The sequence below is a fragment of the Tenrec ecaudatus genome, chromosome 17, assembly GCF_050624435.1.
Source record: "Tenrec ecaudatus isolate mTenEca1 chromosome 17, mTenEca1.hap1, whole genome shotgun sequence".
NCBI lineage: Eukaryota > Metazoa > Chordata > Mammalia > Afrosoricida > Tenrecidae > Tenrec > Tenrec ecaudatus.
Window position 1 is genome coordinate 21,470,867 of NC_134546.1, and position 17,530 is coordinate 21,488,396.

General features: G+C 41.1%; 2 pseudogenes; one reads left to right on the forward strand and one right to left on the reverse strand.

Annotated features, from left to right (window-relative positions):
- Positions 1–220: 220 nt before the first annotated feature.
- On the reverse strand, positions 221–1,496 carry LOC142430763 (phosphoglycerate kinase 1-like; annotated as a pseudogene).
- Positions 1,497–4,606: 3,110 nt separating this feature from the next.
- LOC142431037 (mitochondrial import inner membrane translocase subunit Tim17-A pseudogene) overlaps positions 4,607–17,530 on the forward strand; it is a 43,092-nt pseudogene continuing 30,168 nt past the window's right edge.

Below are 17,530 nucleotides of genomic sequence, written 5' to 3' on the forward strand. Positions count from 1 at the left end.
TAAATATACACCTAGAAAGCACAACGGGTCAGCCACTACAAATTTAAATGGAACTTGAACAATGTGGGAAAAGCAAGGTGTGGTAAAGATGAGCTGAGGTTCTGTGCATCAGTTATGGGTTCCTGGTGTTTCATCTCTCGGCCACTGGCTGAATTTTGACATGGGAGACGATTTTTGCTAATACCAAGTGGAGATATGAAAGAAAGCACTAGTTGCCAGGACTGCACAGGAACCAAGGGCCGGCAAACACTAAACACTGCTGAGAGCATCCACCCCAGGAAGGACTTGACCTTCCAGGAGCTCCAGACTAGCGCCACCCCTAGTGCTCACGTGGCTGACTCTGTCCTCAGTGTTCCATTTGGCACAGCAAGTGGCAGTGTCTCCACCACCTATGATGGCGAGGCAGCCCCTGGAAGTGGCTTTGACCACCTCATCCATAAGAGCTTTGGTTCCCCGGGCAAAACCTACCCATTCAAATGCCCCCACCGGTCCATTCCACACAATCTGCTTAGCCCGACCAACAGCCTCAGCATACTTCTTGCTGCTCTCAGAACCACAGTCCAAGCCCATCCATCCAGCAGGTATGCCTTAGGCCACAGTGGCTTGGCCAGTCTTGGCATTCTCATCAAACTTGTCCGTAGTGACAAAGTCAACAGGTAAGGTAATCTTCACGCCATCCTTCTCCACTTTGGACATTGGGTCCTTGACAATCTTTGCTCCCTCGTCATCAAACAGAGGCGTGCCAATCTCCATGTTATTGAGCACTTTAAGGAAGGTAAAAGCCATTCCACCGAAAATAATTATCTCATTAACTTTATCCAGCATATTATTGATCAGTTGGATCTTATCTGCAACTTTAGCTCCGCCCAGGGTAGCCAGGAAGGGTTTCTCTGGGCTCTCCGAGGCCTTGGCAAAATAATTCAGCTCCTTCTTCATCAAGAAACCACCAGCCTTCTGTGGCAGATTCACTCCCACCATGGAACTGGGAGCTCGGTGAGCAGTGCCGAAAGCATCGTTGCCATAGACATCCCCGAGCTCGCAAAGGGAAGCCTGGAAGGCTTCGAAGTCGGCTGGCTTGGCTTTCACCTTGTTCCCAGAAGCATCTTTCCCCTTCTCTTCCTATGGAAGTGGAGGTTCTCCAGCAGGATGACAGACCCAGCCGCTGGATCAGCACAGGCTTTCTCCACCTCTGGGCCCACGCAGTCCTTCAAGTAAAGGACATCCTTGCCCAGCAAAGATCGCAGTTCTACAGCAACAGGCTCTAAGGCGTATTTGTCAGGCATGGGGATGCCATCCGGGTGGCCCAGGTGGCTCCTAAGAACAACTGACTTGGCTCCATTGTCCAAGCAGAACTTGATGCTTGGGATGGCAACCTTGATCCTCTGGTTGTTTGTTATCTGGTTATTCTTCATAGGAACATTAAAGTCCACCCTCATGATCACGAGCTCCCCTTTCACGTCCAACTTGTCGAGCATAAGCTTGTTAGAAAGAGACATTTTGGCAATACAGCAGTGGCGAGTGGCTGGGAGCTAGGCAGCGGCAGCGCCCGGAAGCAGGACAAGCGAGGAGCACTCCGGCAGCGCGTGGGACCCTCTACTATTTCTATAGATTTACTTATCCTGGGTTTCATTGAAAAAAGGTCCACATACAGAGGTATTGTCTTCATCTATCTAACCCTTCCCCAAAGAATTCTACACTCTTTGATTTGTCAAAACTCAGCAGGTTTGACACCTTTGAGGGTCTCAAATTGCGTTTCTTTTGTGAACAAGAAGTCCAAAGGGGCAAGATCCTGGCTGTAGGGTGGATAGGGTAAGGGTTCCCAACAAATCCTTGTAGGACATCCGTGTCTACCCTGGAAGAGTGAGGAAGTACACTGTCAAGTTGGGAAGGGGTGGGGTCCTTGGCAGAACTTTCCAGGCCTTTTTCTCGCCAATACAGCTTTTTCATTTCCTTAAAACGTCTTCATAAAAACTTCCATGACCATCCTGTGTTTTTCAGGATGAAATTCCACCAAGATTACCTCTTTGAGATCTAAATAGAAAAAGGAAAACAAAACTATAGACTTTTGAGCTAATACCCCTACCTTGGAATTAAGTGCCCCAGTAGAATCCCGCTGAAAACTGGCTCCTTCTTTGAAGGGCTCCTAATAAGACTTGGACCTGTACTTGACTGGGATCACTTGTCTACTGCCACCCGCTGGCTGCAGAGTCATAATTAAACATGGTTTACTTGGAATAAACCCTTGCACGTATGATTTACGGCACAAGTAGCAATAATTTTAAATATACTTATAAAAAATTGTGTATCTGGAATTCAAAAATTAGCTAGGCACCCTTTATTTTATTTTTTTCATTCTAATTTCTTTTTTTAATCATTTTATTAGGGACTCATACAATTCTTATCACAATCCATACATACATCAATCGTGTAAAGCACATTTGTACACTCATTGCCCTCATCATTCTCAAAACATTTGCTCTCCACTCATAGGCACCTTTATTTTATCTCAAAATCCTCTTCTAAGAGTTTCCTTTCTTTTTATTTCCTAATAACAAAGATAGTAAAGAGGTGATTCTATAACCATAATTCCACATTGCCCTCTACTAAGCTGTATTTTATTTTAAAATTCATTTTATTATTTTATTATGGTTCTATTTAATTTACCAATAGTTTTTCCAGTTTTACTTTTTCTTGATTAAAAACACCATTTTATTGGGGGCTCGTACAACTCTTATCAACATCCATACATACATCTATTGTGTCAAGCACATTTGTACATTTGTTGCCATCAACATTCTCAAAACATTTTCTTTTTACTTGAGCCCTTGGTATCAAATCCTCATTATTCACCTCCCTCCCTTCCCACCTCACAAACCCTTGATAATTTATAAATTTTTTTTCATGTCTTACACTGACCTACATCTCACTTCACCCACTTTTCTGTTGTCCACCCCCAGGGACGGGTTATATAGAGATCCTTGTGATTAGTTCCCCCTTTTGCTTCCACCTTCCCCTTCCCCTTCTGGTATTGCTACTCTCATTATTGATCCAGGTTTATCTGTCCAGGATTTCCTGTGTTTCCAGCTCTTATCTGTGCCTGTGTACATCCTCTGGTTTAGCTGGATTTGTAAAGTAGAACTGGGATCATGATAGTGGGGGAGCAGAAGCATTAAAGAACTAGAGGAACATTGTATGCTTCATTGGTACTCCACTGCATCCGGAGTGACTCATCTCCTTCCTGAGACCCTTCTGTAAGGGGATTTCCAGTTGCCTACAGATGGGCTTTGGGTCTCCACTCCACACTCCCCCTCACTCACGATAGGATTTTTTGTTCTTTGATGCCGGATACCTGATCTATCCACACCTCCTGATCACACAGGCTGGTGTGCTTCTTCCATGTGGGCTTTATTGCTTCTGAACTAGATGGCCGCTTGTTTAGCTTCAAGCCTTTAGGACCCCAGACGCTATATCTTTTGATAGCCGGCACCATCACTAAGCTGTATTTTGGATAGGCACATCTGGGAAGGCTTGTATGTTCTTCTCTACTCAGGACAGACTTAGTTTCTATACCGTTTACCAAGTCAGAGCCAGCATCATAATAGTGGAAGTCAGCAGCATGGCAACAACATAAAACCATACCTAGGATCATACGTATAGATGTTACATCACAGATGTCACAACAGACCTTGAAATGATCTCTTTAATGGTTATTTTGGTGTCATTCCTCTTGAATTTGTTTTTCTTGGCATGATAAATCATATGATTAACTCAAAGGGGTCAACCCAGTTTGTATTTTATCACTAATGCCAATTATATCTATCACAATGCACTTCATTTCACTTATTACTTCTACTTTTCCTGTATTCAGACTTCATATATTCCAAATATTCACACACCTTCAAAGAAAATCAGTCAACACAACTGTAACTCAAATTTTCGTAAGAACCACTAAAGGCAATGATCAAGAAATTGGAGAATTCCCCGTCTTCTTCGGTGTAAAATTGATTGAATATGTAATCAAGGTTCATAGGTAGCTACTGGCAATTGGAATGTGAAAGTTAGAAACAAACAAGATGTGCCCGTAATTGAAAAACAATGGCCTTGGTGACGCAAACAAACCTGGAGATCACATGAAAGGATTTTACAAAACCAACACCTCATTCATTACAAATGTCTTTTTAAAAAGCAAAAATGATGACTATATGCATGGACCTTACCAGATGGCATATGCAGAAATCAAACTGACCACATCTGTGGATGTAGTGTTTTTATTTGTTGGTTTGTTTGGATGGGTGGAAAGAGATGATGGAGGAATTCAATGTCATCAGCTAAAACAAGGCTAGAAGCTAGTTAGAGGAATAGACCTGCCTGAAGAAAATTAAAACAAGTCGACAAGAGGGAAAAGATAAGCAGCTTGATTTTAGAGAGCATCGCAAGGACAGATTGGGTGCATTGAACTCAATAACCAAGACCAGATAAGTTGAGGAATTAGATGAAAAATATCATACATAAAGAAATAAGGTCATTAAAAAAGATAGGAAAAAGAGAAACAGTCAAAGTAGATGTGAGAAGAGACTCAAACTTGCTCTGAGTGTACCAAGTTAACATGAATGGAGGAAATGATGATGTGAAAGAGCTGACACACAACATCAATGGAGAGCTAAAGAAGACAAAGTAAGATATTAAAATAAAAAATCACAGCTACAAACCCAGAGAGGAAGAGATTACATGCAGAATTCCTCAGCTGAAAAAATGAAGAAATATTTTAACCTTCTAGTTTCAATATTGAAGCATTCAATGGATAAAATATTGAAGGACTAGGGAAGTATCAAAAGAAGGTGGAAGGAATGAAGTCACGCAATGTCACTGTACCAAAATTAGTTGACATTCAATCATTTAAAGAGGTGTATTCATCTATGTGTGTGCTGTGATCGATATAAATATAGATATATAGATACATGCATATACATATGTAAATACAACAAGGAAGCAGATGGGACTTTGGACCTCTACTTAAATCTTACCTTAGTACAAGAATAGTTATCTCTAATAATGTGGCAATGTATGATACTCACCTTCCCAATACAATCGCTGAAGACAAAATGAGCGCATAAGCAAATGTGGTGAAGAAATCTAATGATGGCAGGCTATTAAAAGATATAGCATCTGGGGTTGTAAAGACTGGAAGTTAAACAAGTGGATAAAGCGCACAGAGAAGAAGCACACCAGCCTATGTGATTACGAGTTGTCAACGAGAATAGGTATCATAAGTTCAAAAACAAGCAGTCAAATCTATGTGCAGCAGTGTGACAAAGTGGAGACCCAAAACTCACCTGTAAGATAATTGGGCAGTTCCTCACAGAGGGGCTGCATGGAAGGGATGATGTATCCAGGGTACAGTACAGATGAAACACATAAATATCCTCTAGTTCTTTAATACTTCCTTGCCTTACTATTATGGTCTTTGTCTCACCTCATTAATCTTGTTAGACCTGTGTATGTTCATTTGTATCCTTAATATCATTTAATACATGATATCCAAGATAAACAAATCCTTCAGAAACAGTAATAGGAGTAATGAATCCCTGAGAGTACAGGAATAGAGGAGGGGGAAGGGGGAGCAGGGAACTGATAGTAATGATGACTGTATAACCCCACAGAAGGGAAACAAATAATAAAAATTTAGGTAAACGGATACATTGAATGGTTTAAGATATGGCTAATCAATATAATTAATATAGTATAATAATAAAGATTCTTGAGGGGTAAGGTGGGAGGGGATAAAGGTAGGGAGGGGATAAAGGGAAATGATATCTAAGAATTCAAGGAGAAAGTAAATATTTTGAAACTGATTGTGACAGCAATTTTATAATTATGCTTGATCTAAATGAATTATGGATTGTTAAAATATCTGTAAGAGCTAGCAACAAAATGACTTTTTTAAAAATAGGCAACATTTGATCAAGAGTAACTGGTATTGAAGGAAAAAGTCCAAGAAATGTGGAAGGCATTCGTGGAAAAGAAGAGTTTATAGAATGCCAATTAAAATACTTCAAAAAACTGATGTGGCACTCACTGAATGCATTCACTACTCTATGCCAAGAAAATTAAAAGTTGACCAACCAACTGAAATAGAGCCCATTCCAAACAAAATGATGACCCAACAGAATGCAAAAATTATTAAGAAATATCATTCATATTACAGGCAAGAAGAATTTTGTTGATAATTCAAAAACAGTTATAGCAGTACATACACAGGGAGATACCAGAAGTTCAAGCTGGATCTAGAAGAGGTCATGGAAAAAGGGGTATCACTTTTGACATCAGCTGGATCTTAACTGAAACTAGATAATACCATAAAGATGTTAACTTGTGGCTTATTAACTATGCAAAGGCATTCGACTGTGTGGATCATAGCAAACTATGGATAACTTTACAAAGAGTGGGAAATCCAGAACACTCTGGTTCTGTTCATACAGAAAGTGTACATAGGCAAATAGGCAGGTGTTTCAACAAATCAAAGGAATACTAAATGGTTTAAAGCCATTTATATCTTCTCACCATGCTTAGTCTGTAAGTGAAGCAAATCACTTGAGAAGCTAAACTATATGAAGAAGATGACATTGGAATCAGAGGAAGGTCACTAACAACCTTCTACATACAGATGACACACCATGCTTGCTGAAAGCTAAGAGAACTTGAAGCACTTAACGATGAAAACCAAAGGCTACAGTCTAGGAATATTGAAAGAACCACGGACTGCCAGAAGAACAAACAAATCCGCCTGGAGCAAGTACAGAGGAACGCTCTTGAGAAGTGTGGGTGACGAAGACGTTGTCTCACCGACTTTGGACACGTGATCAGTAGAGACTAGTCTCTGGAGACATTAGGTGCGATAAAGCCGATGATGAGCAAAAAGAGTAAGACCCTCAATGAGATGACTTGACCCAGTGGCTGCAACAACAGACTCAAAAAGAACAATGAGCATGACACAGGGTGGGCAGTATTTTGTTCAGTTGTACTTAGGATCTCTTTGAGTCAGAACTGACTTGCTACACTTCACAACAGCACTGTTTTCCCTTAAGACCAGTGGTGGTTCAGTAGTTGCACAGTCATCTTCCAAAGAATTGTTTCATGAACTTTTGAAGTCCCTTTGTATCTACACTTCACTTGATTTGTGTCAAAGGAGCCTGGTTGGCATACTGGAATACTAGTTGTGGGTGTCGTTAGATGCTGTGGAGTCAGTGCCGACTCCTAGCCCCGCTACATACAACAGAACCCAACCCATCCAGGCTTGAGTCATCCTTGTATTTTTGTCTTTGTGTCTGAGTCCATTATTGCAGCCACGTCATCAATCTTTCTTGTCAAGGGCCTTCCTCTTTTTCCTGCCCCTCCATTTTTACCAAGCATGATATCCTTCTCCAAGAACTGGTCTCTCCTGAAGATATGTCTAAGGGATGTAAGACAAAGTCTTGCCATCCTTGTTTCTAAAGAACATTCTGGCTGGACTTCTTCCAAAACAGGTTTGTTTGTCCTTTTGGCAGTCCATGGTACTTTCAAGATTCTTCGCCAGCACATCTCAACTTCATTGATACTTCTTTGTTCTTCCTTATCTAATGTCTAACTTTTACATATATATGAAGAAACTGAAAAACATCCTTGCATTTTTACACTTTCAAGAGGCCTTGTGCAGCAGGTTTTCCCCATGCAATGTATAACTTGATCTCCTGAGTGTTGCTTCCATGAGCACTGATTGTGGATCCAAGCAAGACAAATCCTTGACGACTTCAATCTTTCCTCTATTTATCATGATGATAGCTATTGGTCCAATTGTGGGGATTTGGATTTTCTTTACATTGAGTTGTAATCCATACTGAAGGATGTAATCTTTATCTTCATCAGCAAGTACTTCAAGTCCTCCTCACTGCCAGCAAGCAAAGTTGTGGGCATCTGCATATTGCAGGCTGTTAATAAGTCATCCTCCAATGCTGATACCTATTCTTCTTCATATAATCCAGCTTCTTTGATTATTTGCTCAGCATATAGACCGAATATGTATGGAGAGAGGATATAACACTGTCACACATCTTTCCTGGTTTCTCTAGAACAGCAAAACCAAGCTCACTGTCATTGAGTCAGTTCCAATTTAGAGTGATCTTCTAGGATGGAATAGACCGTCTCATGTAGGTTTCTAAGGCTGTGCATCTTACAGGAGTAAAAGCTTCATCTTTTTCTCATAGAAGAGTCAGTGGTTTTGAACTGCTGACCTGGAGGTTAGAAGCTCAACTAGTAATCCAGCATGCCAATCAGGCTCCTTTGACACAAATCAAGTGAAGTGTATATACAAAGGGACTTCAAAAGTTCATGAAACAATTTTATAATTTTTGCTTCCCATTTTTGAATATATGTATAACTTACCAGCTTCAATAACTATATGAACCACTTTCATATAATGAAATTGTTCAAGGGAGAGAGATTTATCCCATCACAATGGTCCCTATAGTTATAGAAGCTGGCAAGTCCCAAGTCTGCATTTCACGTAAGGCTGAAGGCTTCTCTTAACTCTCCCATAGTGGCAGGTGCTGGTGAATCCAAGAACTGGAAGTCAGATCATGATGAACAAGAAGCAACATCCAGAGCAAGCCAGACCTTGCTGGAACATCCATCAAGATAGTGGAATCAGATCCCATCCCAAAAGAAACTCCCTTTGAATGGATGGGTTACTCAAAGCAGATCTCATCAGAGAATTAATGAAATATCAGATCGAAAACTGGAGACTGACTCCATCATTATACATCTGCCAAAATGTCCTTATCTAACTGTGAAACTACATCACGGCCACTGAGAAGCGTAGGCCAGTCAAGTTGACACACAGCCATTTCTCTCATAGGTCTCATGCACAGCCCCTCCTCATCTGTCAGGAGAGGCTCACATGATGCTGGGCAGGTTTCCGTAGAGCTTCAGACTAACACAGATCAGGGGAAAGACTTGGCAATCTACTTGCAAAAGAATCATCCAATAAAATCTAGATGAGTCACTAATGTCAATCACGGGGATGAGACTGGTGTGGACAGCATTTTGTTCCATAAGCCATGGGGTCACCATAAGTCGGGAATTCACACAATGGCATTTTAACAACAATCACTTTGCTTAGCCTTTATGATTATGAAACAAAATTGGATGTTTCCTTCACCAACTACCTAAGATTACCTATAGCAATTTGACCAAGGAAATAATGAAGAATACGTACTAAAATAAGGTATTCAGCCTTCCAAAATGGAAGAACAATTGAATTAAAAAAATAGAAAAAAGTCACAATAGTGAATGGTTGTAAGAGAAGGAGGAACAAGTTTCAAACTACTTAGGGGTGTAAATATCCTCATGCAACAGGGAGAATAAAATGGAGATAGGCGAGACCACAGGTAATGGATAACCTACCTCTGGTGTCTGTTATTTTAAGTGGAAGTTAGCCTAACCATCTGTACTAATATCCCTTCCCTCCCCCATAAATTGACAGCTGAGTCTCAATAATGCTGACTACTTACAGAGTATGCAGCTTGCCTCTAAAGAGGTTAGAAATAAAATTATACGGTAACTAGTTATTTTGTGACTGGGAGTGTGCTAAAGTTTATTAGTCTGATGCTTTGTTTCTTAAAATGTGGTCCATGATTCTTAGCTAAGATAGTGTTATGGTCCTTCCCTAACACATAGCAACTATGACATCAGATTTTAAATATGGATTTAAAATTCTTAAACTGTTCCAAATCAATATAAACACTTTGAGGACAAGCAAAGGAAGAGAAATGCCCAGAAGCATAACAAACCCATAGATCTCATGGCTGCAATAAGAGAAATGAGCAGAGGCAGCGAAGAATCAGAGTTAGGTTAGTTTTATAAAATCTGGGCCTGGAACAGACAGTGCCATGAATAAATAGACACTAAAAAACATTTATTTTTTTTGCTGCTTTCCTTTCAGTGCTGTAGAAGATCCAGGTTCCTGCTTGGTCGGAGTAGTTGGTACAGAGAGACCCATGAAACTAGAGTGTCAGGCAAACCTCCTGTGTGCTCCACACCATGACCAGAGAGTCCCAAGCAGTAACCTTAAAACCGCAAGTCATGAAAGGATATAGGTAGTAAGTTTGAAAATCGAACACATAAACAAAAACCCCACATGCAGGAAGGGCTTGCAAATCCAAATTTCAACAAGGAACTACAAAACAAAACCAGGGAGATATAAATCAAATATATATATATATATATATATATATATATATATATATATATATATATATAGAGAGAGAGAGAGAGAGAGAGAGAGAGAGAGAGAGAGAGAGAGAGAGAGAGAGAGAGAGAGAGAGAGAAAGAGTTAGTTCATTAGGAATTCCTGATGGATGATCTTTGAAATTAAAAACTAAATTTAAAAAGATATGCTATTCTAAAGGTAAAAAGATCATGCATAAACCAGAAAGATCGTACAAAGGTCAACATCAAGGGTTAAGGAATAAGGAGCCGTCTGTGAGGCTTAAGACTTCCATGTGAAGCCGCAAGGAGCTAGCAATCCAGTCTGCCCTTCCTTCAAGCTGGTGTACTGGGACACTAGGACAAGAGAACTTGCCCAAACCCTAATCTCTTCGACCACTTGGAGCCCCTTCCAACGGGAAACAAAGAGTATGATAGATAGGTAGGTTGTTTTTTTTAATCATTTTCTTAGGGGCTCATACAACTCTTATCACAATCCATCCATACATCAAGTGCGTAAAGCACATCTGTACATTCATTGCCCTCATCATTCTCAAAACATTTGCTCTCCACTTAAGCCCTTTGCATCAGGTCCTCATTTTTCCACTCCCTCTTCCCTCCCCACTCCCTCATGAATCCTTGATAATTTATAAATTATTTTGTCATATCTTGCCCTGTCTGACGTCTCCCTAGCCTTCACCCACTTTTCTGTTGTCCGTCCCCCAGAGAGGAGGTCACATGTAGATCCTTGTAATCGGTTCCCTCTTTCCAACCCACTCTCCCTCTACCCTCGCAGTATCGCCACTCACACCCCTGGTCCTGAAGGTATCATCCACCCTGGATTCCCTGGGTTTCCAGTTCCTGTCTATAACAGTGTACATCCTCTGGTCTAGCCAGACTTGCAAGGTAGAATTTGAATCATGATAGTTGTTGGGGGCGGGGCAGAGGAAGCATTTAGAAACCAGAGGAAAGTTGTATTTTTCATCGGTGCTACATCGCACCTTGACTGGCTCATCTCCTCCCCTCGACCCCTCTGCAAGGGGATCTCCAGTGGCCGACAAATGGGCTTTGGGTCTCCACTCTGCACTCCACCCCCTCATTCGCTATGTTAAGATTTTTTTGTTCTGATGATGCCTTATACCTGATCCCTTCGACACCTTGTGATCGCACAGGCTGGTGTGCTTCTTCCATGAGGGCTTTGTTGCTTCTGATCTAGATGGCCACTTGGGTACCTTCAAGCCTTTAAGACCCCAGACACTATACATTTTGATAGCCAGGCACCATCAGTTTTCTTCTCATTTGCTTATACACCCATTTGCCATCAGTGATCATATCATGGAGGTATGCACCCAATGATATGATTTTTTTGTTCTTTGATGCCTGATAACTGATCCCTTTGGTACCTTGTGAACACACAGGCTGGTGTGCTTCTTCCATGTGGGCTTTGTTGCTTCTGAGCTAGATAGTTGCTTGTTTACCCTCAAGCTTTTAAGACCCCAGACACTATATCTTTTGATAGCCGGACACCATCAGCTTTCCTCACCATATTTTCTTATTCACCCACTTTATCTTCAGCAGTTGTGTTGGGAAGGTGAGCATCATAGAATGCCAATTTAATAGAAGAAAGTATTCTTGCATTGAGGGAGTACTTGAGTGGAGGCCCAATGTCCTTCTGCTACCTTAATACTAAACCTATAAATATAGGCATATAGATCTATTTCCCCATCCTCATATATAAATATATTTGCATATGTACATGTCTTTATCTAGACCTCTATAAATGCCCTTTGCCTCACAGCTCTTTCCTCTATTTCCCTTGATTTTCCTCCTATCCCACTATCATGTTCTGTCCCCACCTGGGTTTCAGCAATACCTCTTCATTATATTACCCTTGATCATGCCCTACCAGGCCTCCCACACCCACCTCAACACCAATTTGGATCACTTGTTTTTCCCTTGTCCTTGGGTTTGTTAACACCACTTCCTTTGCCCCCACCTCCCCCTATCCCATGAACCCCCAGAACTGTCGGTCCCGTTGTTTTCTCCTCCAGATTGTTCATCCAGCCTATCTTATTTAGAGAGACCTGCAGAGATAATAACATGCACAAAAACAAGACAGAGCAAAACCAAGCCACAATATGCAACAAAACAACAAACCACTAACAAAGAACAAAACAAAACACAACAAGAAAGAAAAGCTTGTAGTTAGTTCAAGTACTGTTTGTTGGCCTTTAGGAGTGTTTTCCAGTCCAGTCTGTTGGGGCACCATGCACTGGCCCCAAAGTCTACCTTCAGCATTCCCTAGGGACCTTGCCACTCCATTCCCTTGCTATTCCGCTGCACTCCCCCAGTGCTTTGCCTTGGTGTGGCAGGATCAGGTCAGGTGCAATTCCCACACTGTGTCTCTGGTGCTGTCCCCCGCTGGGCCATTGGTCAATGAGGGGGGTCATGTCTCATAGTGGGGCTGGCCATTTGGTCCTCTCTGTGGACTGGCATCTCTAAGTGGGGTCATTTTCCTCAAGGCCTAGTGGGCCAGGATGTGCTCCACTCTCTCCTCCTCTCCCTTCATCTGCTCCCGTGTGCTCCCATCAGATATGTCCCTCTCCTGGAGCTGCAGATTCAATGCCGTCCTTTGAAATAAATTATTCTGGGGGGAGGTACAGGCTTCTACTTAGTATTTGGTACTGGGATCAGCCCCCCAAACCTCTCCACTGGTTCCCTACTCCGTGCCAGAATGTTGTATTCACACCTTGGGGCACTGGGTTGAAGTCTGGTCCCTCTTTCCCTGTGGAGATAGAAATAATACCCTCCCCTTGGGTGGGTGAGTGCTCCATGCCCCCGCTACCCATTTCTTCCTTATTTTCATCCTTTTTTTTTCCTTTCTCCACCTCCTCCCCAGTGCCAACCTGGTCAATAAGAACATGTGGGATTAATAAGGTCACAGTTTGATTGGAGGGCAAAGAGATAAATGACTCAGCAAGTCCCGCCTATCTCTATCTCTATCTCTATCTCTATCTCTATCTCTATCTCTATCTCTCTCTCTCTCTCTCTCTCTCTCTCTCTCTCTCTCTCTCTCTCTCTCTCTCCCTCTCTCTCTCATGATGGGACTAGTGTGTGGCTGCCTTCCCTAGTTCTCTGTCCCACTACCTATGGGACACCCAACCGTGTCGCTAGAACTTGAGAGTCCTTTGAGACTTGCTTCAACACACTGCTGGGGCATACATCACTTGAGCTTGGGACTGTTGGATCCTGTCATCTAGCTGATTGTTGGTGACCCGCCCTGCTGTTTGCTGCCTGTGGCCAGACTGCCTGCATTGCTCCACAGAAGACTCAGCTGTCTGCTTCCTTGACCTTGGACCAAGCAGCCCTCATGAGTTGAAGGACTTCCAGTATATTAACTGTTTCACAGAACTGAGTTGAGCTGAGCCCTCTGTACCACTGTATGGACTAATTAGCTGTTATATTCCTTTTTGCTGTATATATTTATTCTTATATAAAGAGCAAGGGGTAACGGCCTAGTCATCCACCCATCCCATCTTTGTAAGTCTAAGTGTCATGATATTTTCACCAAGTACAACCTATCCTACATTGGAATGAGATCTACTAGTGCAGTGGGTAAGCATTGGGCTGCTGACTCACAAGGCTGTTTTAAACCCACCAGGTGCTCCGATGGAGGGAGATGGGCTCAGAATCCCTAAGGGGGGTTTGGTGGGGAGGGTGGTCCTGTAAGGTCCTCTGTTCTGTAAGGTCACTATGAGTTGTAATGGACTCAATGAAAGTGGGTTTGGTTCATTGGAAGGAAGATCCCATATTGATGCCCATTTGGGATGTTTCAAATGTTAATGACACTTGCAAGTATGGATTCCAACCAATGTAGAAAATGACAATGAACAATAGATAGGACATTAGGAATAAAAATGTCACTACTGACTTGCTGTGCAAAGCCACTTTGGTGCCTGCTTGGCAGGTGCATAGACGCTCTTATTCGAATGATCTGTTTGTCCTGTCTGTTATAAACACTTAAATTCTTTAACCATCTACTGAAGTCACAGCTGTTCCTTTCTTCCACAAGAAACTGAAGAATTGATGGAAAATATAAGAAGAAGAAAGATAGCATAGAAAGAATGTTATATATAAAGAATAATAGCAAATATAAAATGATTACTAGAAAAAAATGATTACTAGAATATGTGAAAATCAGATATAAAAATTTTAGCTCACACCCCAAAAACTCTTTTTCCAAGCATTGACTCTCTCCCCCATTTCCTGAGGCCTTGTTAAGGACACTTGAATAATAACAAATATTCAATGAAGAAGAAGATCAGAAAATTGAGTCCTAGAATCCTTTATTAAACAAAAAAGTGCAACTATTGTTTCCTGACATATCCTCCATCCAGGTGTACACACTTCGGAGGGCAGTGTTTCCACCTCTCCAACCTTCCCCCAAGCATCCTTCACTCTTTGATTCCCACCACCTGAAGCGAGCGGCTTTGGCGCCCTCACGGCACTCTCACTGTGTTCCTTTTAAATACTGTTGGAGTTTTGAGAACAAGAAGAAAATCGAAAACCAAGCTCAGGTCTGTCGGAGGTTAGGGGAAGATTTTTCCAAAGAATTTTTATAGGATAGCTCTGACTACCCTTGAAATATGAGCCAGGGATTGGGGGGAGGGGGAATCTTTGGTGAAATTTTTTAGTCTTTTCCTCACAAATACATTTTATTAAGAGTTCTTTATATTAAGTTCCTATGATTATCTTGTGCCTGTCAAGAAAAGAAAGATTATCTCCTTGGAGGTGGATGAAAAAAGGGAGACATTGAATATCACCTTCTGAGTTAACCTGTCTGCCTTTTAGTTTAAATACTCCAGCAGCTCCCCTTGGAAGCAACTGTATAGATTGTATTTTTTGAAGTCACCCTAATAAGATTAAGACAAGGATATTCCTAAGACAACATGTCTTCAGCTACGCACTGACCACAGAGACATATTTAAACATGCTTTGCTTGGAATAAACCCGTGCATGTACAAACTGAAAGCCAAGAAGCAATACATTTTTGCTTCCCATCACAATGTGTAGGGAAAATAGAATGGAAATTGAAATATAGTATGCTGACATACAAATCTATTACTAACTGTGTCATAAGCAAACCAACCACATTCTAAAATGAAAAAGACAAATATTTCCAGGCATGTTTTAAAAATTATGAAATTCCTTAAAATAAAAACACCTTGGGCATAAGGACACAGGGAATTTGGAAGTTAAGGGACAGAAAAGATAAACCTTGCCAACAAAAGCAAAAAAGAAAAGAAAAACCTAGCCATCCGAAACAAATGGGACACCAAATACACAATGAAGAATATAATGAAGGCAAAAGGTTATCTAGCTGAGAACATGATGGCGCCCTAAGAGAATGGCCAGGAAATAAGAGAGAGACAAAGGAAAGAAGGAAGAGAGAGAAGGCGCTCATGATGATCATAAATGGAAAAGATGAAGTTATTTCAGCTCCTAGAGCAGCCACAGTGTTGAGTCTGATGCACGGCGATGCTAAGGAACTGCCCCTCTGAGTTTGTGAGACTGGAAATCTTTACAGGAGCAAGAGCCTGTAGAGGTCTCCCTCTGGCACAGCGGCTGGTGCGTGGTTCCCACGACTGACCTTGTGGTTAACAGCCCAACGGGAGGCCCTCTCCACCACCAGGGCTCCTGCCTACAGACATTAGGAATACAGTCAACACATCCTACAAATGACATCATGCCAGTAAATATGAAAGTGAGAAATCCCTTATAAAGTACAAGGTGCCAAAAACGACCCACAAAAATAAAGCAAAAAAGAAAATGAATCCATAATTCAATTACATCTTCCAACTACAAAACCCTAGGCTCAAATGGCTTCACCCCTGAAGTATAACTTTAAGGAAGAAGTAATGTTATGTCTTAGAAACTCTTCTACAGAAGAGAAGAGGAAACTTGTCACAATTTATTTTGTGAGGGCATCATAATCTTGATACCAATAATGAAATTAAAAGAAAGAAACCACAGACAATTTTCCTTAAAATTAAATATAGAAATTATGAGAAAGTTATTAACAAACCAAGTCTGGCAATGCATTAACAGATAATACATAAGGACCAAATTATACTTATGCTTCTAAAAGTTGGTTTAATGTTTGAAAAGCAGTCGATGTAATTCACTAGTTTCATAGGAAAAACTGATGCAAAAACAAACTCACTGCAATATATGAAGATGAGATTCAACATTAATTCACAATTTGTTAGGAAACATCTAAACAGCTTTTCAGCCAACAAGCATTAAGAGGGAGGTTTCTTCATCTAATAAAGGAAAGTTCTCAGAAAATTCTACAGCCAACATTGCACTTAATGGTGAATTGTTGAAAGATTTTTATCTGAGCTTAGGAACAAAACAAGAATGGTCATTACCACTATTTTCCAGTTACTGGATATAATGGATATCCACGTGGCAAAAAAATTTGACCCCTACCTCACATCACACACAAAATGCAATTTCAAGTGGATTAGAGATTTAAACATAAGAGGCCAAACAATAAGGCTCTAGATAATAGCATAGAAGAATTGGCCTTATTGGTAGCAAAGATTTCTTAAGATACGAAAAGTACTAACCATAATGAAAAGATGGATAAATTGATCTACATTAAAATGATGAACTTCTGTGGTTCAAAACCCACAACACTGATAGATGAAAAAGCCTTAGAGATACCTGGGGGTAGGAAAGGGGGGAGAAGCTTAACTAGAATATATATGTAACTTACAAATCAATTATACAGACAACTCAATTATAAAGTGGAATATAGGACATACACAGGCATGTCACAAAGGGGCACTCCAGATGGCCAAGACACATGAAAAGTTCCTTAACCTCGGTAGAGACCAAGGAAATGCACATTAAATCTACAATGTGATGTCACTGCCTTCCTTCCAGAATGGCCTAAGCTTTTACAGAGAGTTGATCAGTACGTGGAGCAACTGAACCTCATGTGGTCTGCGGATGGGGGTCAATGGGCTGAATCGTTGTAAGAAAGCAATGAAACAGGAAGTCCCCAACTGTGATGGGGTTCTACTCGGGCAACTCCAGCAGAAGTCAGTTCTGCTAGAAGTCGCATCTGTACCTTTTTTAGAGTTTTCATTATTGTTGTCTGTTATTGTCCAGAGCTTTCTAAATAATAACACTGGATATCATCTAGTGACCATCTGAGAATGATAAGAGCAGCCAATTACCCACTACACCATGATATGGGGCACATGTTGCTAACAGTTCTAAG